Genomic DNA, 26,321 nt, shown 5'->3' on the forward strand with positions numbered 1-26,321 from the left:
TATTAGTTCTTTCCTTCTACTAACTTTGGGTTTTGTTTTTTTTTTAGTTCCTTTAGATATAAGGTTATTTATTTGAGACTTTTCTTGTTTCCTGAGGTAGGCTTGTATTGCTATAAACCTCCCTCTTAGAGCTACTTGCCCTACATCCCATAGATTTTGGAACACTATGTTTCATGTTCATTTTTCTAAAGATATTTTTAAATTTCCCCTTTGATTTTTTCATTGACCCATTGGTTTGTTTGTAGCATATTGTTTAGACTCCATGTGTTTGTGTTTTTTGCAGTTTGTTTCTTGTAGTTGATTTCTTTTTTTTTTTTTTTTTTTTTTGCGGTACGCGGGCCTCTCACTGTTGTGGCCTCTCCCGTTGCGGAGCACAGGCTCCGGACGCGCAGGCTCAGCGGCCATGGCTCACGGGCCCAGCCGCTCCACGGCATGTGGGATCCTCCCGGACCGGGGCACGAACCCGTGTCCCCTGCATCGGCAGGCGGACTCTCAACCACTGCACCACCAGGGAGGCCCTGATTTCTAATCTCATAGTGTTCTGGTTGGAAAAGATGCCTTATGAGATTTCAATATTCTTAAATTTGTTAAGACTTGTTTTGTGGCCTCACAAGTGGTCTGTCCTGGAGAGTATTCCATTTGCACTTGAAAAGAATGTATTTTACTGCTTTTGAATGGAATGTTTTATATATATATATAATTACTTGGTGTAATGTGTCATTTAAGACCAGTGTTTCCTTCATGATTTTCTGTCTGGATGATGTGTTCATTGATGTAAGTGGAGTGTTAAAGTTCCCTGCTCTTGTAGATTTTGCTTGTTTGTAAAACTCTTTATCTCTTCTTCAGATCTGAATCATAGCCTTGCTGGGTAGAGTACTGTTGCTTGTAGTTTTTTCCCTTTCATCACTTTGAATATATTGTGCTACTCCCTTCTGGCCTGCAAAATTTCTGCTGAAGAGTCAGCTAGCAGTCTTGTGGAAGTTCCCTTGTATGTAACTAGTGCTTTCCCTCCTGCTGCTTTTAAGATTTTATCTTTCTCTTTAATTTTTGCCATTTTAGTTATAATGTGTCTTGCTATGGACCACTTTGGATTCATCTTGTTTGGGACTCTTTCTTCCTCTTGGACTTGGATGGATGTCTGTTTCCTTCCCCAGATTGGGGATGTTTTCAGCTATTATTTCTTTAAATAATAATAAATTTCTTCTGCCCTTTTTTCTGTCTCTTCCTGCTGGGATCCCCATAACGTGAATTTTAGTAGGCTTGACGTTGTCTCACAGGTGCCTGAAACTATCCTTATTTTAAAAAATTCTTTTTTCTGTTCAGCTTGGGTGATTTCCACTACTCTGTCTTCTGGTTCACTTACCTGTTCCTCTGTATCAGTCTACTGTTGATTCCTTCTAGTGTATTTTTTTATATCAGTTATTGTTTTCTTCAGCTCTGTTTGGTTCTTCTTTACATTTTCTAACTCTTTGTTAAACTTTTCACTTCGTTCATCCATTCTTCTCTGAGTTTGTTGAGCATCTTGATGATCATTACCCCAGACTCTTTATCAGGTAGATTGCTTACCTCCACTTCACATAGTTCTTCTTCTGGGGTTATGTCTTCTTCCTGTCTTTGGAACCTATTTCTCTGTCCCCTCATTTTGCCTAATTCTGTGTGTTTGTTTCTGTGTGTTAGGTCAGTCAGTTACATGTCCCAATCTTGGGGAAATGACCTTATGTAGGAGATGTCCTGTGGGACTCAGCAGCACACTCCCCTCTTGTCACCAGAGCTATACACTCTAGGGGTGCCCCCTGTGTGGACTGCATGGGTCCTTCTGTTGTGGTGGGACTGACTACTATGGGTGTGCTGGTAGGTGAGGCTGGCCCCTGGCCCAGTTGACTGCCAGACCCTCCCTTGTGCAGTGGCTGCATGCCCACTAGTGGGCAGGGTTGGATCCCATCCAGCTTGGTGTGCAGCCCCGGGGGTGGGTGTCTCATGGCTGGTGCTGGCCCATTGGTGAGCGGGGCCAGGTCCTACCACAACCCTTGTCTTTGAAATTTCATCCCAGGATCATTCAACAAATAACTGTGACCATTAAAGGCCGTGGTGGATAGGCAGATTTTCACATTTTAGCTTTGTTATGAATGACTTTGCCATATTTGGTAAGAAAGAAGTAAAAAGAACCCTTGAGTTTGCCCTTCATTTAATTCATAAAACAAAGAAAAAATTAAAAAAAAACCCATCCAAACTGCCTTTTACTGAGTACGAGGCTATCCTTCAGGATTTAAAGCAGTTTCAGGTTTGATCATTCATCCTCAGTTATCCTGTGTGTAAGGTTAGGTGGTATCCAGCTCACTTAAAAGCTGATGAAAGTCATATGACCCAGCAAATAAGCTGGCAGGAAAGAGCCGTTTTTACACTTCATCTGGTGCTTTCATATACTTCATATACTTTAAATGCTGACATTTTTTTACCTGTGAGTTACATAAACAAAACCTTAGATCAACGTGTTTCATTTGATGCAATTCTTAAGAAAAATGTCAGTGGGATAGACTTTGTGAAAGAAGAGTAATGCCAATATGTATGGTGATGGTAGAAAGATATTATTTTGTAGAACAGATTTATTACAGCAGAGTTGGCTGACAAAAGTATTTCAATGAAGCAAACTTGTAGGATTTCCCTACTGACTTCTATTTTTCCTTGAAATGTGATGAGATAAAAACTGAGCATCTGGTAACATGCTGGTGACACAGTGCCTAGTGTGGCTTTTGTTTACTGGAGCACCAGTGGGAGTTTTATCTGTGGGATATTGTCATTCCAATTTAGCAGTTTGTTTTGTTTTTACAGTATGTTCCACCATCTCATTTCGACCACCAGCTGTTTCTGGGTTCCTCCTTCCTGTCACCTTTTGTTTATATTCTATCTCAGAAAAAGTCAAAACTCTGAAGCTTTTCTTCCTTGAGTGAGAATGAAGTGACAAATAGGTCCAAAGCAAAAACAGACCTCACCAGAGTAGGTCCTGTGTCAGCCAGGTTAGGGAGCTGAGAAATTAGAGTCACCCACATTGTGTGATTGGAGAAGGTACTGAGCAATACCCTCTGCTCAGAAAAGACACCTAACTCATTGTTCTGTCATAGTGCCTACATCCCAGACATGAGATCTATTTCTTTAAATCGACCTTCACATTCAAGAGTCTGTTATTGAAATGTAATTACTCCTGGAAGGAGTCGTTTGTTTGTTTGTTGTTTAACCAACTAGCTTTGGCCTAGTGGAGAGGAGTTGAGAGCTCTTTGAGAGTAAAACATTCTAGGAGAAGGGAGGTGATTGCTTTGAGGGACTGTTTTCATGATTCTTCTATGAATGCTGTAATTGAATGTTTTTAATTAGAATTTTTTCAGTGGCTCTGATAAACACCTTGAAGTCCTTCTACTCTGTTTTTTTTTTCAAGTGTTGCTTGATTTTTTTTTAAAGCAATTACTTTTCCAAGAATGAAAGATATGATATGTGACAGAAAATGAAATAGGAGTAGGCAAAATAATTTCACCTAATTCACAATTTAAGGAAGTCTTACCCATTGTATTGTCTTTTAAATGTCATGTCACAAAATGAAAAATTAGAGTTACTTTGCTTGGAGTAAATGCCCTTATTAATTTGATTTGGATTTACTTACAGATAGGAATGACTAGAGTTGATTTCTTCAGAGGATCGCCTGCTTTGATTTTGTATTGGCGTCTGCCAGGCCAAGAAGCTTAACTAATACTTTCCTGGTGTGTTATAATGCTTTGTATTTCTGTTACTAGTTCCCTCAATCATTTCCTTATTGGAAATCAAAAGTGTTTGGCAATTACAGAAATAACTTATCTGATCACAGTCTGCCTCAGGGGCTTGGGTAGGACAAAGGAAACAGTGACTGTTTTCCATTTCATTTTGGGAAATCCACATATGATAGCTGTTGCTATGTGTACATTAGGAAAATAGTTACCTGAAGCAGACAACTCACCTTGGAGAGTTTCTAAACTTACCCAAAGAGTCTATTCTAAGAGATCAAAAATTTAGCAGTTGCCTTAAGTTGTCACTTCCCTAGTTTTTCGTAAATTACTACCTCTTCCAAAAGTTGATTTCATGTAGCTTTACTGCCTGAAATTTGCTTTCTCAAAAGTGACTACAGTTTATTTTTTAAATGAAATTGTTACATGACATTCATCATTTTTCAATTTTATCATAGCTTCTAAAGTGACTCATGATTAATAGTGGAATTTAAATATCGAACTGAAAAATCAAAATGTGAAATTCTGGATGAAAAGCAAATTTTAAAAAGAATGCTGTGGGACTTCCCTGGTGGTGCAGTGGTTAAGAATCTGCCTGCCAATGCAGGGGACACGGGTTCAAGCCCTGGTCTGGGACGATCCCACATGCTGCAGAGCAGCTAAGCCCATGCGCCACAACTTCTGAGCCTGCACTCTAGAGCCCACGAGCCACAACTACTGAGCCCACGTGCCACAACTACTGAGCCCACGTGCCACAACTACTGAAGCCTGCATGCCTAGAGCCCATGCTTCGCAACAAGAGAAGCCACCGCAGTGAGAAGCCTGCGCACTGCAATGAAGAGTAGCCCCTGCTCGCTGCAACTAGAGAAAGCCCGAGTGCAGCAATGAAGACCCAGTGCAGCCAAAAATAAATAAATAAATGAATAAATAAAAAAAAAAAAGAATGCTGTAGTTGTAATGGTAATGGTCATGGTGGTGCTCATCTTTGGAAAAACTATATACAGAAGCAACAGTTAAATCATTGATATTTTTGGTATATACTTAATTAAGTGTTTAGTTTTTGTAAAAGTAAGTCATTTGGATTTAAAACTATTTTTAAGAAAGTTCTAGTTGTTACAGATTTAAAAACCCAACTCTTTAGCCAATGTTCTAAGGTATATTTATTTGAATAAATGAATTATAAAGTTTTTGAAAAGTCTATCAATTGATATTAATATCAGTATATTAATAGGGGTAGACATTCCATTATTTTATAATGCTCCTGATTTTAATACCGATTTCTGAATGATACAGGACAGATGTCATTTTTATGACAATTCACAGTTTAGGAAGTTATAGCCAATTATCTTTATAGGTATATATACTATATTTTGTTTCATTTGTAGAAAGTGTAATTGGTTCCTGAGTCTAGAGTAAATTTACTTACATTTGAATCTGGGCTGTTGCACTTAACCTAAGTGTCACTTCAGACTTCAGGCTAAACTGTGGCTAAGTTTTCTCATCTGTAAAATGGGTTGACAATAGTACCCATTTGATAGGCTTATTGTGAGGAATAAATGTATTAGTTAGCAATAATGAATTACCCTAAGCTCCTCCTGTTGTGCCAGATACATAGTAAGAGGGCATTAAACAATTATCATTATTACTTGATTATAAAGACTGTATTATCCAATAATGCTGGAGTCATAGAGATCTGGGTTTAATCCCTAATCCTAGACTTATCAGTTAAGTGACCTTGGACAAGTTAGTTAACCTTTTTGATCTCAGTGTTAACATAAATATAATAGGATTGTTGTACTGGGTAAGCTTATCTCATGTAACTTAGCACATCTTTTGGTTGGATTAGATATGATAAATGGCAGCTCAAAAAAGAATGTAGTTTTCTCCTTTTTCATTTCTAATTTTACTGATTTGCATCCTCTCTCTTTTCTTCTTGATGAGTCTGGCTAAAGTTTTGTTAACTTCTCAAAGAACCAACTTTTAGTTTCATTGATCTTTGCTATTGTTTTCTTCATTTCTATTTCATTTATTTCTTCTCGGATCTTTATGATTTTGTTCGTTCTACTGACTTTGGGTTTTCTTTGTTCTTCTTTCTATAGTTGCTTTAGGTATAAGGTTAGATTGTTTACTTGAGATTTTTCCTGTTTCTTGAGGTAAGATTGAATTGCTATAAACTTCCCTCTTAGAACTGCTTTTGTGGCATCCCATAGGTTTTGGGTTGTTGTGTTTTTGTTGTCATTTGTTTCTATGTATTTTTTTATTTCTTGTTTGATTTCTTCAGTGATCTCTTGGTTATTTAGTAGTGCACTGTTTAGCCTCCATGTATTTGTGTTTTTTACAGTTTTTTTCCTGTAATTGATTTCCAGTCTCATAGTGTTGTGGTCAGAAAAGATGCTTGATACGATAGCAGTTTTCTTAAATTTTCCAAGGCTTGATTTGTAGCCCAAGATGTGATCTATCCTGGAGAATGTTCTGTGTGCACTTGAGAAGAAAGTGTATTCTGCCCCTTTTGGGTGGAATGTCCTATAAATATCAATTAAATCTAACTGGTCTATTGTGTCATTTTAAAGCTTGTTTTTCCTTATTTATTTTCTGTTTGGATGATCTGTTTGTTGGCGTAAGTGGGGTGTTAAAGTCCGCTACTATTGTGTTACTGTCGATTTCCCCTTTTATAGTTGTTAACATTTGTCTTACTTATTGAAGTGCTCCTATGTTGGGTGCATAAATACTTAAAATTGCTATATATTCTTCCTGGGTTGATCCCTTGATCATTATGTAGTGTCCTTCCTTATCTCTTGTAACAGTCTTTATTTTAAAGTCTGTTTTATCTGATATGAGTATTACTACTCCAGCTTTCTTTTGATTTCTGTTTGCGTGGAATATCTTTTTCCATCCCTTCACTTTCAGTCTGTATGTGTCCCTAGGTCTGAAGTGGGTCTCTTGTAGACAGTTGTGCATGTGTATGCACAACTGACACCACAGAAATACAAAGGATTATAAGAGACTACTGCAAACAACTATATGTCAATAAAATGGACAACCACAAAGAAATGGACAAATTTTTGGAAAGGTACGAATTTCCAAGACTGAACCAGGAAGAATTAGAAAACATAAACAGACCTATCACAAGTAATGAAATTGAAATTGTAATTAAAAATCTTCTAACAAACAAAAGTCCAGGACCAGATGGCTTCACAGGCGAATTCTGTCAAACATTTAAAGAAGAGCTAACACCTATCCTTCTCAAACTCTTCCAAAAATTGCAGAAGGAGGAACACTCCCAAATTTATTCTACAAAGCCACCATCACCCTGATACCAAAACCAGACAAAGATATCACAGTAAAAGAAAATTACAGACCAATATCACCGATGAACGTAATGCAAAAATGCTCAACAAAATACTAGCAAACAGAATCCAGCAACACATTAAAAGGATCATACACCATGATCAAGTGGGGTTTATCCCAGGAATGCAAGGATTCTTCAGTATACATAAATCAATCAATGTGATACACCATATTAACAGATTAAGGAATAGAAACCATCTGATCATCTCAGTAGATGCAGAAAAAGACATTTCAACTACATGAATCAAATGACAGGATTTTCTAAGTTGAAACTTAAAAACAGAAACCCGTGGTTAGGACCAAGAATGAGGTTCCTCTAACTAATTTAGGCATCAACAGTTGGAATTTAGACCAAACAAATAATATAACAAGCAAGACCCATTCAGAAATGAGTATCATACAAACATAGTTCTGTTCCAAGTGTGGGAAAGTATCAGGAAGTTGGGAGATTTCCTTTTGTTCCTGGAGTCTTACTGAGCTTGAGAAGAAAAGCCAGTTGAGGAAACCTGGTAGAGAAGAAGGCAGGCGCTGATTCAGAGGAAGAACTCTATTTTTACCCTCATGTCATCTTCTTTTCGTGTAAAGACCTCTTAGAAGAAGTTCCAGCGTGTTTAGGAGTGCGCCGCCGCCTCGCTGCACTGGGAGCTGTCCCTCCCGTCATCCATCTGGACCTTTCTGGGGCTGCCTGGGGAATGGGCAGTAGGAAGCCTTCCCTGGGCAGGTTTTTAAAACTGGAACTGAGAAAAGTAAACCCGTCTCTGAGTTCCTAAAATGTAGCATGTACGGCCTATGGTGTGTCAGCAACACGTTTCCCAGCACAGTTTCAGAGAGGAGGAAGCCGCTTTGCGAAGAGAAAGAGAAGAGGGAAACTGTCGTGGAGAAGAGCGAGGGGGCAGGCTGGGAGTGTTCGACTTGTCTGTGGTTCTGCTGTGTACGAGGCTCACCATGCACCGTCCTGTCCACGTGTTCCTGAGAGGCACACCTTCCTTAAGTTCTCTTAGCGTAAGTCCTGTTAAGAAGTCCAATCTGAGCTGGGTTTGTATCCCCTGCAACCTAGGATCCAAATTATTTTATTTTCACCTATTTCTCTCCAGTTATTTGGATGTTAAATTCAAATTAACGTGAAAGAAATATTGGAACAATAATAGCAATGAATCGTGCTTATAGTTTGCCTGGCACTATTTTTTGCACTTTACTTACATTAACTTATTTAAGCCTCAGAATGATCCAGTGAAGATCCTGTGGTAATATCTCCATTTTATATATGAAGCACAGTGAGATTAAAGAATTTGTCCAACTTTATATGTATATATTAGCACCAACATTCAAACCCAAATGGCCTGGCCCTGCCATGCTGTAACCACTACTGTCTCTGCCTCTGCCTGGTGTGCTTCTTTCCTTCCCTCCCAGCCTTCTGTCTGTCCCACTCTGGCTGCAGTGTCATCTCACAATTATTAAATGAGCAGACGAAACAGAAGTGCCTGTTTTGAAAGCAATAGCCCCATTTCGTCAGTTCATGTGTTTGTGATCACAGCTGGGCTTATTCCCCTCTGCATTTATGAATTCTGTCACTCCTCACCCAACAGCGTCTGGATACAGACTGTTCAGTCTGGGAGGTACAAGATAAGTTGGGCACAGAACTTACTCTGAAAGCAGTGCCAAGTAGCTGTGTGACTATTCTCAGATTTTAAGGTCAGCTCATCATCTAGGAATTAAATTTCACTGGGAAGTTAATGTTCTCAGAACGTCTGGGACTGGTGTGTTCTAGATTAAGACATTTCCCCCATTGTTTACAGATATTTTAGCCTCTCAAAAAGCTCATCAGTCACACACACACAGACACATACACACATTTATCCACGTGCCTCCCTCCATCAACAACTGGAAATTGTCACAATTCACGCATCACCAGAGATTTGCAGTGATGTCCCTGCCATCTTCCAGTAAAATCTGCGGGATCTCGTCTGCATCTTGTGGCCTGGCCTTTTGTTGCCTGATGAATTTCATCATTATCATGTGATGCTCTCTGTGCTCACCATTCTTCACTTTTTATAAGGTCATCATTTTAAAAATATATGATCATAAAAGGTTTGTTTCAAACAGTTCTGTTCCTTGAATATTAAAGTGTTCAGTCTCCAGGTAGGTATTCTGATATTTACAGTGTTGCTGAAGATGTCATGGCTGAGAAGGTTTCTTTGGAAGTGATCTTCAAGGATGGGTATGTGTGTGTGGCTAATAGGGTGGGGTTAATGCTTGTTGAGTGAGTTATTTTGTGAACCATCAATGGGCCTGATTTTCCTGGGAACTTCTGTTTCTTTAAATACTTGTCAGATTATTAGTGCCTCTTGTTCTAAAATGTCATGATCACAGTATAGTGATTGCTTATGCGTCAGTGTTTTATAAAGAGTTGCTTTTTATTTTTAAAGACTGTGTGGAAAAATCTGCTGAAACCCTTCTCTCAGTTAAGCCATATACAAGACTAAGGATTCTGACCATAAGGCCGTGTTAGAATCACTCCCCATAATGGGAAGAGTCACTGATAGGATTGGTTGCGTTGGAAGAAAGGTTGAAAAATAGTGCTTCAGGAAATAAGATGATTCCTAGTCAAAGCTGGAAGATGAGGGCCTAGCTGAAATTTAAAATCAGGCAACCAAGGTTAAGTCTGAGGTAAATATCGTTTACATACAAAAGAATCTGTAATTATATAGCCACCTAATTAAAGGAAGGATTTTTGAATAAAAGATATGCAAGAGGGGACAAGGAAGCTTTTGGGGGTGGTGGTTATATATGTTCATTGTCTCGATTGGGCTAATGGTCTCTCTGTTGCATAAATGTGTCAGAACACACGTATGAACACATTTAAGTGTACGTTTTACAGTGTAAACGCATGCAGGTTATTGTGTGTCTGTCACACCTCGATAAAGCTGTTAAAAAGAAAAAGATCATGAGGATCCAAATCACAGGAAGCCTTTCAAGTAAAGTGCTCACCAGCGAGTCCTTCCCTCCGCCTTCGCCCTCTAGCCTGGGAGGTGAGCCAGGCTCCATCCCACAGGGGAGACTTGTATTAGCCCCACAAAGAGGAACATGTGATAAATGCAGTGGAGGGTCCACCAAGAGGGAGCATTTTTAGAACCACTGCACATTGGGGACTGGGGGGAAATTGAGAGATTCTCTAATACTCTAGGAAAATAGATTTACAGTTTCTAGTGACTTGTCCAAGAGAGTGCAGCTATTGATTAGAAAACTAAAGAAAGCAAGTGATTTTGGAGAGGGGGGTCAGTGACCTGCCCTTGAAGGCAAGCTGAGCTTGGTCACGTGTTGCCGTGGAGACGCGCCTCACAGCCAGAAGAGGAAGGTCGCGAGGCATAGAACCAAAAAGAACAAGGAGCATATGGACAAGACTTTTAGTGACGATACAGAACATGGAGAACAGCAGTGAGAGATACAGTTGGAACCGTTTCCTTTTTAAGGAAAGTAATGAATTGAGTGAACTTTCCATGACCAGCTTCTACAGGGAGGATGATTGTTTTCTTATGTGACACAGATCACTTTCTACTCAAAAGTTCTTCTTATTAAATAACATGTGGTACCCCTCAATTCTTATTAATACTTTTGGAAATTCAGGGTTATAAATACAACCTAAGACAAAAAAAAATCTTACAAAAATTTGACTGTAATGAAGGTACATTTCTAGTTATTTTAAAATTCATTTCAGAATTTTATTAGTAAAAGTACAGACTCTGTCCTAATTATAAATTATAACATAATACTCTCAGCTGAATAACAAAGGAGTAAAATGTTTTTTGAAAAACATTTCAAAATAAAAAAAATAACATGTATAGGGGTATCTGTACATATGAGGAATTTGTCTTTTTACTTGAATAAACCAAGTTGCAATACATTATGTAATACTTGCATAAATATGTCATGTAAAAACCTAAATATATCTCCATTTGCATTTATATGACCATAAATGTATCTTTAAAAGGACTGAAAAGATTCACATGAAAGCGGTTACTTCTGAGGAAGACAATGGGATTGGATGGGCCGCCTAAAAAATCTGATTCAAAACGTCTCAACATGGAGAACATCTTCAGGTGTTAACTGTGTATTTAAAAATATGTTTCAAAAAGATACAAAAACAAATATAGTCAGTAACAGACTCAATATTTTAGTGCCTTGAAGCTTAGAAATGGAAAATTAGAAGTGACTATTCTAAAAATCTGTTATAAATGGATTAGTAAGTGGAATTGTAAATATATTTATATATATCTCTTCACATAGTGGAGAGTAAGCTTATAGGTCTCATTTTTCCCGGTGGCAGCACAGGCTAAAAATACAAATGAGTGAACAAAGAATTTAGATAAATGCATAGATGGAAGACCCTTACTGCCTTATAAAGAAAAGTCATTGAGATCTGGGCTGTATTCCTAAATCATAGAAGATTATATTTTCAGGGCTGAAACACTGAGTCACGTGATAACTGAGTATTTCCAGGACAGGTTTATACATGTTCTTCAGGTGTGACCTTCTCAGGCTTTTCCTTGAGCACCTGGTGTTCTGTCTCTTGTGCCCTGAAAGAGTAGGAGGTGAGTTTCACCCTCTGGGAGTTCTGAGCTTGGCACTCTTGCCATCCCTTCTGTCTCTGATGCTCAGATCACCTGGGAGGGAACCTGCCCTTCCTGGGATTGTAGTATGTTTGGTCCTCAGTGTCCCCATAGGTCTTCAGTGTCTTTAAAGGTTATGATTTTTGGTAATTTATTTGGCTTTTTCTAGTTGTTGCAAGAGATGCCTTGCCATGACCTACCACATCTTCCATGGAAGGGAAATCCTGCAGGCTGTGCTTAAAACCTCATCTTGATGTCGCATGTAATTACCGACAGCGTATCTGCCAGGAAGTATTTCACACATAATTTTTCTTTGCCGGCAACTGGGAGCACATGGCCCGTGGGTTGGATTTCCTCAGAAAGAGGGTGTTGTTTGTGCCCTTCCTTCCGGGTTGGGAGTGTACTCTCTGCGGGGCTGCCTTCTCGCTGTCTGCCACAGGCCCCAGCGCACCCGGGCTGTGTTGTACCTGGCTGCAGCACAGCCTCTGTCCACCGCCTGGATCCTGGAGCCGCCCCAATCTGTTCTAGCCCTGAGAAAGGAGTGTCCATCCTGCCTCTGTTTCAGCATCTCTGTGGGGGTGATCCCATCATCTTGGAATTCCTGGAATGTTGTCACCATGGTCTGTCTCCATAGAGACTTCTAGTTTATGTTTTGAAGATTATTCAGAGGGGCTCTAATAATGTATTTCTTTTTTATTCACCACTTCCCTTCCCTTAACCTATAAACTTGTGGTTTGAATTTAGTGCCAGGAAAAGTTGTTTCTTTAGAGTTGACGTGTTTTTTACTGTGCAATTATGGCATAATGGCAGCCACACAATTTATTAGTCTGTCTGTCTGTCTATCTATCTATCTATCTATCTCTATCTATCATCTATCATGTATTAGACCTTAGTTTGAGGGTATGCAGAACCTCAGTGGCAGCACTGATGTTATCTTGTAGTCAGAATGTTTACATCTTCTTTTTAGTCCTCGACTTAAAATTTTTTTACTTTCCTTAGTTATATCTTTCGTTGTAATCTATTTTAAATCCTTCTGGGAATAGGAGGGATATAAGTCATTTGACACATAAAAGTAATTTGTGTAAGAATTAAACATTACATTTCTTAATATAAATTTGGGTTTGCTCAATTAGCATGCAGAGCAACAACAATTGTGAATATTTTAGAATGCTAATAGAACATTTTCTTAAGGCTTATTTGATTATACTATTGAATTCTGCTCACACATATAAATACTTTATAATTCATGAGGCAGACTTTATTCTTATACCAAAACAAATAGAGCCAACATTTATCATCTGTTTATCTCTGAATGCATCATTCCCCTTATCGTTTAGAATAATCTTGGGAGATAGAAAATATCCTTAGGAAAATTGAGAGAAAATTGAACAGCGTGTCTTTGAGCTCAGGGTTCCACAGTTTGTTGCATTACATTTTAAATGGAGCCAAGATTATTCACTATTTATACCTTTGTTGTTAGACAAAGATTGCTTTCTATCATCATTTGTTCAGAAACAGAAGACATCTGGTAGTACATTGTGCTGAAATCATTTGGCTGGGAAAAAAAGGAAAAATGTATCCGTTTAACAGCCTGCCAGATGGTTGACAAAGAATGCCTTCACTAATTTGTGGGACAATTATTCTTAAGTACTGGGCTGTTCCTGAGAACAAAATGCTCAAATGAGCAGAAAGCTTCAGACAAAAAATGTAGCCATACTGTAATGATTCCATAGGCGTTACCCACCTTTTCATTCCTCGATTAATTCGCTTTAGAGCACAGGTTTTCTGAGTGAAGAGAGAGTGGAGTACGTTGGATTTCAAATCCAATATCTTGATAATACTATATTGTTAACTAAATTCTAAGCATCAAATCCTTCCCAGTTTTCACACTTACCTGAAAGGGAATGTGATCTAAGATTGACACAAGCGCATGGTTATCCAGAGCAGACAAAGTCCCTTTTAGGATACTTGGAGCTTGATCATAGTCTCCATGTGCATCTTCGGCTGATGCTATCTTTTTATTCTCCCTGGATTAATTTAAAAGTGAGAATCATATTACGGATAAGAAGCCGCTCTTTTCCTTTGTCTTGGCAGGAGCTGGAAAGAAGTACTTTGTTGTTTTTTTTTGAAAGCCTTAATTCTAGATATTGTTTGCTGGGTTTCTACCCTCCTGGATGTTAGCTGCTCTGGAAGCTTTGCCGGAAAAACCCAGAGCTGTCCTGCCACCTTCTGCATGATGCAAGGCAGAGTCAGGGGCTTTGATGTCAGAGCCAGGGTCCCGTCTTCGTCCTGACAATATTGCTATATGCTCTGGGGAAATGACCTAGTCCCTCTAAATTTCAGTTTCATGTAGGGTTGTTTTTGAGGATTAAATGAGAAAGTATGTTAAATGTTGGTAAGTGGTAGCAAGAGTAATGATGATAATAATTATCTGCCACCATGATAAACACCCATCCTTCCCTGTTTACCTTCTCTATTAAAATGCATAAATATTTCTACTAGTAAACCTCTAAATATGGTTTCTCGCTCCTGTCTCTCTTCCATGAACACAGATTTAAGTGTCTATCCTGTCCTTGTCATTAAACACTGTCTGTGTCTGTCTCAGCTTAGGCTGCCGTAACCAAATACCATGGACTGGGTGGCTTTACAAACAGAAATCTGTGCTTGCTTCGGCAGCATGTATACTAAAATTGGAACGACACAGAGAAGATTAGCACGGCCCCTGCGCAAGGTTGACGTGCAAATTCGTGAAGCGTTCCATATTTTTGAACTGCTTTGTAATTAATCAAGATTAATTAATAATTAATATCAGCACTTCCGCTTTTACCCATGAAATAACATTGTGCCCCACAAACTGACATTTGGGGTTTCAACTGAGAATGTGAGCCTTTTTAAAGCAGGAAAGAAGAAGATGTTGATGTAAACGAAAGTACAAAATAAATTGAGCTTTTTTTTCTTTATAAATTTAAAAAAACAAAACCCCCCCCCCCAAACTCAGAAATTTATTTTCTCATAGTTCTAGAGACTAGATGTCCAAGATCAGGGTGCCAGCATGATTGGTTTCTAGTGAAGGCTCCCTCCTTGGGTTGAGAAACTGCCACCTTCTTGCTGGGTCCTCACCAGAGCAAGCTTTCTAGTGTCTCTCCTTATAAGGGCCATTATTCCCAGCATGAGGTTCCCACCCTCAGGACCTCTCCTAAACCTAATTACCTCCCAAAGGCCCATTCTCTAATACTGTCATGTTAGGTTGGGCCTCAGCAGGGCCATCCTCCCTTAACCTTGTAAGTTCTCAGTGCCCAGTGCAGTGCTGCCCAGGGGACAGGAAGTCACATTGTACTGTTGCCTAATTAAGTGACCGGTTCAATCTCTGAACTTCTCAGAGTGACAGGAGCTCCACTAGTGTGAACTGCAGACATGCTAAGTCAGAAAAAACCTAAGGTTCCAGGGTCATCTGAAAAACTAGGAGACAGCAGCACCACCACTGTTCTCAGAAAGAATAACACTTTCTCTGGTGGCACTTCAGGGGAAATGATTCCGCTCTAGGCAGTAGAGCGTGGTGGTTAAAAACAGACTACAGAGTTCAGATGGCCTGAGTTTAAATGCCAGCTCTACCACTTCCGAGCTGTGTGAACTTGGGCCTCAATTTTCCCATCTTTAAAGTGAGGATAAGTAGCTTTCTCATAGAGTGGTTGTGAAGATTAAATGATGCACGCACGCACACACACACACACACACACACACACACACACACACACACACACACACACACACACACACACACAGTCTCTCACACTCGGTGAGTGCTTAGAGCAGTCTCTGGCACACAGTAAGTGCTATGTAAATGTAAGCTGTTGTTATTATTCATTTGGGGAGACAGGCCTGTGAATGTGTGTCCCTGTCATCTACTTTTCTGCATATCTACAGGTGGACCAGAGCCCAGGATGCTGATGCCAGCATGACTCCCACTGATTAAGCACATTCCTTTTTTTTTTTAAAATTGAAGTATAATTGATTTACAATATTGTGTTAATTTCTGCTGTACTGCAAAGTGATTCAGTTATACATATATACATTCTTTTTTATATTCTTGTCCATTATGGTTTATCACAGGGCATTGAATATAGTTCCCTGTGCTATACAGTAGGACTTTGTTGTTCATCCATCCTATATATGCTAGTTTGCATCTGCTAATCCCAAACTCCCCCTCCTTCCTTCCCCCACACTCCTCCCCCTTGGCAACCACAGGTCTGTTCTCTATGTCTATGAGTCTGTTTCTGTTTCATAGATAGCTTCCTTTGTGTCATATTTTAGATTCCACATATAAGTGATATCATATGGTATTTGTCTTTCTCTTTCTGACTTACTTCACTTAGTACGAGAATCTCTAGGTCTGTCCATGTTGCTGCAAATGGCATTATTTCATTCTTTTTTCATGGATGAGTAGTATTCTATTGTATATATGTGCTACATCTTCTTTGTCCATTCATCTGTCAGTGGACATTTAGGTTGTTTCCATGTCTTGGCTATTGGGAATAGAAGCATATTCCATTCGTGAGCATCTCTCATCTTCAGTCTCTTCGGACAAATGAAAAGGAGTTAGTATTCATCTCTAGGCTCTCGGATTAAAACGAATGTGTGTTTTTCTGTTTTACTTGTCTGTGAAGTGCTGAGGGGCATACACACAATTAAGGAATTTATCCAGGGGATGATATTTGATTCCAATTTATCCTACTTTTATGAGTTTTGCCTTTTTTCTTTCTTTTTCAAGAATCTATACAGCCAAGCCAATTTTAGTTATTGGTGAAAATACATACTGTTATCATTTTAGGTTGTTAGTCAGCACACTATGGTCATTTACTTGGAAATGTAAAATTTAGGGATGGGGAAAAAAAGAGTTTGATCTGGACTATTACAAAAGTCTGTGTTTTATTGACCTCAGCTCTAATTTTGCAGTGAATATGTAGATGACTAAGAAAGTGGAACTAAATGCTGTTTGCCATTCCATGTGGTTTTTGCAGTTGAGAAGTGGCCCAGCAGAATCTGTGCATTGTGTGATTATGTTTTTAATAACAATAGCTATCTTTCATTGAACACGAAATGTACCTTTTGTTGATAAATAGTTATCATGTGCAAGGCATTTTATATATACATGTATGTTGTTTTTGAAAAAGACATTTTAGCCATGCCAGGGTATCTGCTTAGGATGTAGGAAGTAGACTTTACCCCTTTTCTCTTATATCTATTGGAGTTTCATTGCTACCCTAGGAGCAGAGGGAGAAACCCTCCATTATGAATCCATCTGTAACCATAAATTTGCATAGAAGTAGAGGAGTTTCCTCTGAGGAAAGGGGCCCATAATGATGCCTTTCTTTTGGAATCCAAAGTTGTTAAACATTTTTAATTAACTTACATAGCCTTCATTTTTTCTTGCCTGCAGGGAAGAGCAGTGACACTCTTGAGAGTGAATCCATCGCTACCAGAGTATATGTGTCTAGTGGGTGAGGTTCTGTCTCAGGGCTGGAGGCTAAAGGGAAGCTCTGGTTGTGAGATCGTGAATTAGCTGACCTTGGAAGCACATAATTCCAGTCCAAACACTCTCACCAAGAGCAGTGTGTGTGTTATTGAATAAGAGATCTTATCCCATTTGGCGCCCAGGCCAGTGTTGTCATGGAGTGCTCCTGTCTGAGCTTGTCTTTTAAACAAGGTGCTGCATTTATCAAACCTTAAGGAATGATGACAGTCTAAGGATGTTGATAGGAGTTGTACCCCAGCTGTGGTGGAGGCACCCAGGACCCCAGTTTCAGTGACTGTGGCACCAAAGGCAACAGGAGCTGTTGGTCTTTAATCTTTAAGAGGAAGAGTGCTCTCATTCTTACTTGGGTTAATGTTTTGGGCATGTTAACATTTCGGAAGAGGGTCAGGCATGTGATTGTGTGGTCCCTTATGCGGAGTTTGGCCAGCCTCAGTTCTCAGTCATGAAGTTACAATGACCCAGGGATCTGCTGGAGCAGTGACATGGCATTTACCGATCAATAGGCCATGAAGAATTGGACAAATTATTGATATTTTGACATATTTGTTGTAGGTTGTCAGTATACAGTATTTTCCTCAATTTTATGATTGTTTCAATTCAGTAACATTTAAGTATCATAACTGAGGTAAAGGAGAAAACGCTTTGATTGATTTAGTGCCAGAATAATTATGATGTTGAAATTAAACTGATGTTCCCTAAGAGAATGATTGTCTGGGTAAGCACACCTCTTATATTGTCTATTTATTAAGACACAGAGTGCTCTTTGAAACATTTAAAAATGCATTACACCCAGCAAACAGAAGTTCAGGACCAGATGGCTTCACTGATGAATTCTAACAAACATTTAAAGAAGAATGAATACTAATCCTTCTCAAACTCTTCTAAAAAATAGAAGAGAAGGGAACATTTTCAAACTCATTTTTCAAGGCCAGCATTACCCTGACAGCAAAACTAGACACTACAAGAAAATAAAATTATAGGCTGATGTCCCTGATGAACATTGATGCAAGAAAATCCTCAACAAAATATCAGCAAACTGAATTCGACAGTACATTAAAAGGATCATACACTATGATCAAATTGGATTTATTCCAGGGACACAAGGATGGTTCAACATCTTCAAATCAGTGTGATATACCACATTAACAAAATGAAGGATAAAAATCATATTGGGCTGGCCAAAAAGTTTGTAACATCTTACAGAAAAACCCAAATGAACTTTTTGGCCAACCCAATACAGTCATCACCATAGATGCAGAAAAAGCATTTGACAAAATTCAACATCCATTCATGACAAAAATTCTCAACAAAGAGGTATAGAGGTAATGTACCTCAGCATAATAAAGACCACATATAACAAGCCCACAGGTAACATCATACTCAATAGTGAAAAGCTGAGAGTATTTCCTCTAACATCAGGAACAAGACAAGAATGGTCACTCTTACTACTTTTATTCAACATAATATTGGAAGCCGTACCACAGCAGTTAGACAAGAAAAAGAGATAGACGTCATCCAGATTCGAAAGGAAGAAGTAAAACTGTCTCTCTTTGTAGCTGACATGGTACTATACATAGAAAACCCTAAAGACTCCACCAAAAAACCTGTTGGAACTAATAAACAAATTTGGTAAAGTTGGAAGATACAAAATCAATATACAAAAATTAGTTGCATTTCTATATACTAATAACGAACTATCAAAGAGAAATTAAGAAATCAGTCCCGTTTACAATTACATCAAAAAGAATAAAATACTGGGTATAAAGTTAACCAAGGAAACATAAGACACCAATGAAAGAAATTGGAGGAGACACACATAAATGAAAATATACTCTGTGTCCATGGATTGGAAGAATTAATATTGTTAAAATGCCCATACTGCCCAAAGTAATCTAGAGATTCAGTGCAATCCCCCTCAAAATTCCAATGACATTTTTCACAGAAATAGGACTAAGAACCCCCAAATTTGTGTGGAACCACAAAAGACCCTGAATAGCTAAAGTAATCTTGGAAAAGAACAAACTTGGACATATCACGCTCCCTGATTTCAAACTGTAACACAAAGCTACAGTAATCTAAACAGTATGGTACTGGCACAAAAATAGACACATAGATCAATGGAACAGAACAGAGAGCCCAGAAATAGACCCGTGCCTGTATGGTCATCTAATTTGTAACAAAGGACCCAAGGATATACAGTGGGAAAAGGACAGTCTCTTCAGTAAATGGTGTTGGGAAAACTGAACAGCCACATGCAAAAGCATGAAACTAGACCACTATGTTACCCCTGTTGACCTGAAACAAATAACTGCCAGATATTGCTCTAGCAAAGATGGGTTTATTTGGGCTCACAAGAGAATTGTAATTTGGCTTCTGCAACCATGGTGAGCCATATGCAAGTCCCCACACAGCAAGGGAGGAAGAACACTTTTATAGAAGGGAAAAGGAAGTAGGGAGGATGATGGTAAACAAAGAGTTCATGGCTTTTCACTGGCTGAGTCCTGCCAGGAAAGAATAGGGGTCTTACTTCCTGTTGGGCTCTGCTATCATTGCAGTCCATGAGAGCTCCCCATGCTAGTCTCCCAACTCTATTTAATTGAGGTTTCTGTTTATTCTTTTTGTATACTCCATACGCAAAACAACTCGAAATAAAGACTTGAATGTAAGACCTGAAACCATAAAACTTGTAGAAGAAAACATAGGGGATAGGCTCCTTGGCATCTGTCTTGACAATGAGTTTTTTGGATTTGACACCAAAAGCAAAGGTAACAAAAGCAAAGGTAAACACGTGGTACTACATCAAACTAAAAAGCTTCTATACAGCAAAGGAAACCATCAACAAAATGAAAAGACAACCTATTGAATGAGAGAAAAGAATTACAAATCATACATCTGATAAGCTAATATCCAAAATATACAAAGAACTTATACAACTCAATAGCAAAAAAAACCAACAACAAACCCCCCCAAACCCAGACAATCTGATTTTAAGAAGGGCAGAGGACTCGAATAGACATTTTTCCAAAGAAGACATGCAGATGGACAACAGTTTCATGAAAAAGAGCTCAATATCACTAATCATCAGGGAAACGCAAATCAAAACAACAAAGAAATATCACTTCTCACATGTTAGAACGGCTATTTTCAAAAAGAGAAGAAGTAGCAAATGTTGACAAGGGCTTGGAAAAAAGGGAAACTTTGCACTGTTGGTGGGAATGTAAATTGGTGCAGCCACTGTGGAAAACAGTATGGAGCTTCCTCAAAAAACTAAAAATGGAACTACCATATGACCCAGCAATCCCACTTCTGGGTATTTATCCAAAGGAAACAAAACATTAACGCGAAAACATCTGTACCTCCCTATTCGTTGCAGCATTACTTATAATAGCCAACACATGGAAACAACATAATTGTCCATTGGTGGGTGAATAAATAAAGAAAATGATGGAAAATTATTATTTAGCCATAAAAAAGGAGGAAATCCTGCCATTTTGACAATATGAATAGGGGCCTTGAGGACTCCTAAATGAAATGAATCACACAGAACAAGATACCATAAGATCTCATGTATATGTGGAATCTAAAAACAAACAAAAACTCTGAACTCACAGGTACAGAGATTGGTAGTTGCTGGAGGTGGGGTGGAGGGATGGGTGAAATACGTGTAGGTGGTCAAACTTCCAGTTATCAGATAAATAAATCCTGTAATTTACAGCACGGTGACTATAGTTAACAATACTATATTATATATCAATATTTGGAGGTTGCTAACTATGCATTGTTATGGATGTTAACTAAATTTATTTAGGTAATCATTTCCCAAAATGTACATATATCAAATCATTATCAAATCATTAGGTTGTATACCTAAAACCAATACAATGCTATGAGACAATTATATCTCAATTTAAAAAAATCCACGTGCCATCTCTCCAACCTCTTGCTCCCTTTCCAAGGCTGGTGACAAATAGCAATTGGTGCTGGCTCAAAGCTAAAGAGAAATTGTAAAAAATATTTCATGACCTTGGGATCAATTGATAAGTTTGAAAATCATGCTAGGAAAGAAGTCATTCCCTTTTTGGAGCTTAACAGTAGACTCTGATACAGAGTCTTCTGTCCTGACTTTTCAATTAGAACCTGAACCTAGGGTAAGTAACCACCACTTCCTCATTTGTAAAATGGGTTTTCTTGTTACCACCCTTTACTTACTTTATAAGGATTTCCTAAGGAGTCACTAGACTGCTATTCAAACGAAAGAAAGCTGGAAAAGTTTCAGGAGAGGAGTTCCATGTAATTATTACAAACATCTTTCTGAATCATACTGTGCTTGTTGCATTAAAAAAATGCATCCAAATATTGATTTAGCATACCACTTATAATAAAGCTGTTTAGTTTTTGAGAAGAGCATAGGGTGCGCCCATTCTACCAATATGATTGAGCCTCACGAAACATCCTGTTGGCCCGGAGTAGACAGACAATGATGGGATCACTCTTGTCCCTGAGTTCCCCACGGCGGAACGCTTAAGTTGTTTGCTTGTTGAAATAACAAAATCTAAATCAGTTAAAATGTAGTGCAGATTTGACCTCCTCTGGTTTGCAAACTTAACCACCTAGAACATAAGCTGAGCTGGATCTTAGACACCATGGTTTTTATGGCAAGACTTGTAGGATAGAAATGAAAAAGATACATATACCTAACTAAATAAAGCAAACAACCTAATTGTCAGCTGGGAGTAACTGGTGTTTCAAACCTAGTCGTGTTCTTTTGTGTCTGCTGAGCCCATGATAATTTGACAAATGATTGTAGTAGAATGTATATTAATTCCAGTCTCTCTTTATGGCCACATGTATTGAAACAATTGAAAATCTTAAACATTTGTCTTTTTGGAAATAAACTGAAACAACCTAGTGCCAGATAGTGGAGAGAAATGTCCATTTTACCTTTCAGCATCTTAGCATGCATGCAGCTGAGACGGTCCTGGCCGGGGACTGAGCTCCACGAGAGGAGCTGCAGCCCTGACCTCTGTCTGACATACACCACGCATCCCTGTTCCTCTGTATAACCTGCTTGGTGAAGAATCATTCGGTAACAACACTTATTTACTTAACACATAATTTTGAGCGCCTGTAACGTGCCGGTCACTGTCACAGATGTCAGGGAGCACAGTGAAGGGAAGTCTGCGCCTTCACATGCGGTGAGACAGACACTAAGGCGATCAACTCATAATGAACCGTCAGGTGGCCCTAATGCTATGAAAGAAAGTAAAGCTGCTTAAAAGAATAGAGAACCATACAGGGTGCTGTTATGGATCAGGGGTCAGGAACGTTCTCTCTGTGATGGGGACGTTTGAGCAGAACACTGGAGGACGGGAAGGGGCAGCATGGCCACCTGGGGACACGGCATTCCAGGCAGAAGGGGCAGCAAGTGCAAGGCTGGTGTTTGGTGAGTTTGAAGAAATGCCAGGAGGTGCCTGTGGTGAAGGCAGAGTGATGTTGGTCTTAATCATCCTCATGAAAGTAACGACGAGAAAGAACTATATTCTCTCAAACCCAAGTTACGTCCACAGGTCCATTTCCTTTTATCTATTTATGTATTTGTTTTAAAGCTGTGAGTAGGCAGTTTGATGAGGGATCAGCATTGCACTGTTTCGGGCATTTTGCTAGTGACGTCATGTGGGCAAGCTCCTTGAATGTTCAGACCAACCCCATTATTACCCTCATCTCTCCACGCATTCGGAAGGACCGAGGTGTGGAAGCTTTACATGACTTCCCCACGGTCCCAGAGCTGGCGGCTGTCGGAGCCAGGATCTGCCCAGGCAGCCTGATTGCAAGGGCGGTGCCCGGGCCCCTCAGAGCTGGCTTCACACCAGGCCCCTGTGAGCCTGAGACCTTCAACTCTGCACTGTCTAGATTCCTTCTTGGAATATGGGAAAAGGGACGCTTTGGACCACAGCCTGAAAATGGATGCGGGGCACAGTTTCCAGCCTTGGTAATTTTGCTGGGGGCTTATTCTACATATCTTTCCCTGTGGGGAATTAAATGATCCCTCTTAGGGGAAGAAGCGTATAGCTTTCTGCAGCAAGAATTCTGGCTGCAACTCTCTGTTATATGTATGGGAAAGGACCGTGATATAAATTAATACCAGCTTGAATACACTTTGGACCGTTCGTTGTCAGAGTTGGAGGAATAAACTTCATTGGTCAGAGTGTGCCCCAAGGTGTGGGCACAGCAGACTGGGGTCCAGAAGCCATCCTTCTGCAGGGAGGATAAACAAACAGTACCGGCAGAGATCAAGGGTTGTCGTGAATAGGTTCCTGAATCTCAGAGCAGAAGTGAAGCTCAAAGAATGGTCCAGCTCTCTTAACATTAGATCAAGGCTGGTTCAGAAAAGTTAGCTGCCAGGAATTAAAAATACACTGTGCTTATGATAAAATGCCTGTTGTTGAAAGCTGACATTATGGGCACCTGCTGGTGAGATCGAGATTTCTGGTGCCTGTCAGCCCTGTGGAGAGAATGACAGGAATGGTCTAGGAGAGCTAGATGTCCCATGCCGACAGGTCCTCTCTCTGGTCCTTACAATGTCTGAGGCAGAAGCTCTGATTTTGAGTGTTCACATCACTGCCTGACTGGACATTGGGGGGTATTTTCAGAAAGCACTCTGTTATTTCTTATTTCTGAGGAAAGATGCCTTATTTGAGACATCTTTTTAAGTGCCGTGGTTGTTTTATTTTCCCTCAAAGGAAATAATTAAAATCCACTCTATTTTTGAATCTGGAGTGCCATTGGAAGTCACATTCACTGATTTCGGCAAGCATTCTCCTACTGTTAGGACTTTCCATTTGCTTACTTGGTACTTTCTGACATGAGAAACAGGAAAAGACTTGTTGTTAAGTAAAAGTGTTCTTGAGTCACGTGTAGAGCAGTAAGTAGCATACATTTCAGAAAGCGAAGACTTTGTAACTGGGCCTGACTTGCTTACGATAGATAATAAATGACACAATTCAGGGCAAACAAATACCAAAGATGAGGCATGTTCAGTTTTAGCGCATAACAAAGAGCTTTCTTCATATCAGTGATTTGAGGAAGGCTGTGTCTGGCTTCTTGTCTATTACTTTATAGGCACGACCAAAGCTGAGAAGATAAACCAGATACTGATTACAAGCGATACTTCCAGATATTAATCACAAGGGACTTTACTTATAGATCATTTGAATTATTTTTCCAATATTGATTTGGAAATAGTGATGGTATTAATTCAACATTTTTATTGTTATGTTACTTTGCCTATTAAATGCCTCTAACATTTTGGCTTAATGTATTCAAAGATTAATTATGATAAATTCCAGGAAGCTGAAAAGATGACTAGTTTCCATCTTGATTATGGTCTCTAGTGTTGAAACAGAAACTTGAGAAGTTAGTTTTACAAAAGAGAATAAAAATATTAATCATCTTCTAAGTATTCGATTGGAAATTATATCAAATATTAATGAGACCCTTCCATTAATTAAAACATTCTTATTATTTTTGAATTATCAGATTTCATAAGATTAATAAAGAGTTTTCTATACATTTTCTGTGTTAAAAATGGGTAAATAATAACTTCTTAGAAAGTCTCATTGTTGTTGTTCCCTCTCACATATTTGGCAAACTCAATCACCGGTAAAAATAGACATGTAAAAATAAATAAGAAAGACTTCTGGGTAGCCAAGTACAGTAACACAAAATCCACATGCCCAGACTAAAGTCCTCTCACTCATGGGTAAGTGCTCTGGCTGTCATTTACAGGCATTTTCTTTCCATTTTACACTCAGAACTATGCTTCTCTTTTTTATCCATCCCTCAGAAGATTAGAAATGGGAAATCAAAGCAGAGAGGAAAGAGAGGTGACAGAGGCAGGTACAGTGCCTTCAGTAAAAAAGCAATACCTGAGAGCTAAGTGGGAAGGAAAGGCAAAATGATAGTAATATTATTAATATCTATTTGTGATGATATGTATAGATCTGCCTACACATCTGTGATGATTTTAGGTGTCAGCTTGACTGTGTTTTTTTTAATCCTGTTTTGTGTATTACTCTGTAATTACCTTTTTAAGCTAGTGAATTAACATTTCTGAGCTTTACAATTCATGTAAAAAAGCAATATTGGGGGGATTTGGGGAATGGTTAAAAAGGATACAATGATTACAAAAGTGCACTATAAAATAACACACAGGAAGTATAGAATTTTGAAAATATAACAATTGACTGGTCTGTGGTAGAAAGTTGCCATGACTTCAGGTGTTTATACAGGTATGATTTAATCTCCCCAAGATGGAGTTTCACCATCTATATTTAGCATTTTTCTTCCTGGCAAGGATTTTAGAAGGTTGTCACTCACTTTATTTTCAAAATAAGGTATTAGTACTTCATGTTCTAAAATCCTTGCAGGATAGGAATCTCTCCAGGTAGAGGAAGTATTTAGCTGTAAATAATAGATGTATTCATCCCCAGCCAAGTATGTGGATTTTGGCTAAAATGCACCCATGTGTCTATTAAAAGTTATATTATGGTAGATCCCTGATATGTGACTTCTAGCATACTGCTTTATAAGTAGTTAGGAAAAAAAAAACCAAAAAAAACTTTACTTAAATATCCAGGGGGTAAATTTCCACTGGAAAATAAATTTCTCAGGATAAACTTTAAAACTACGTTTAATTAGGGTTAAAAAAAACTAAAAAAAATACTACATAGTGATTCCTCTAGGTATTTAGACTGGCAGAGTAAACCTTTCTTGCTTTGAAGACCAAATAGTTCAGTTGGTTTTAGCATGGTGCCAAGAAAATCGAGTGTGAATTTAGCCCAGGCCAGCCAGTTAGCTCTGTAATCCTACAGAATGACATTTTTCAAGTGCCTGTTATTGCTTTAGCAGGAACCAGGTAAGAAATGGGGACAGATTTGCAAAATTCTTCCTCCTCCTCTTTTTTGGGAAACTAAATATAGCATGTTGAAAAGAGGTCACAGATTTCATCTTTGTACATGACAGGGTATTTTTCAGTATGTGAATTATAACATTTCCCATTAGAAGTTTGAATGTCCACTTGAAACA

At 38.8% G+C, this 26,321-nt stretch overlaps 1 long non-coding RNA gene and 1 other non-coding gene across 2 annotated transcripts in view; both read left to right on the forward strand.

Annotated features, from left to right (window-relative positions):
- The window catches only part of LOC132515665 (uncharacterized), a 170,784-nt gene that overhangs the window by 35,372 nt on the left and 109,091 nt on the right, over window positions 1-26,321 (forward strand). The window lies entirely within an intron of this gene.
- On the forward strand, window positions 14,365-14,471 carry LOC132516498 (U6 spliceosomal RNA). Its single transcript, XR_009539332.1, has one exon. It is a non-coding gene; the product is annotated as a U6 spliceosomal RNA (small nuclear RNA).

The sequence above is a fragment of the Lagenorhynchus albirostris genome, chromosome 2, assembly GCF_949774975.1.
Source record: "Lagenorhynchus albirostris chromosome 2, mLagAlb1.1, whole genome shotgun sequence".
Taxonomy (NCBI): Eukaryota; Metazoa; Chordata; class Mammalia; order Artiodactyla; family Delphinidae; genus Lagenorhynchus; species Lagenorhynchus albirostris.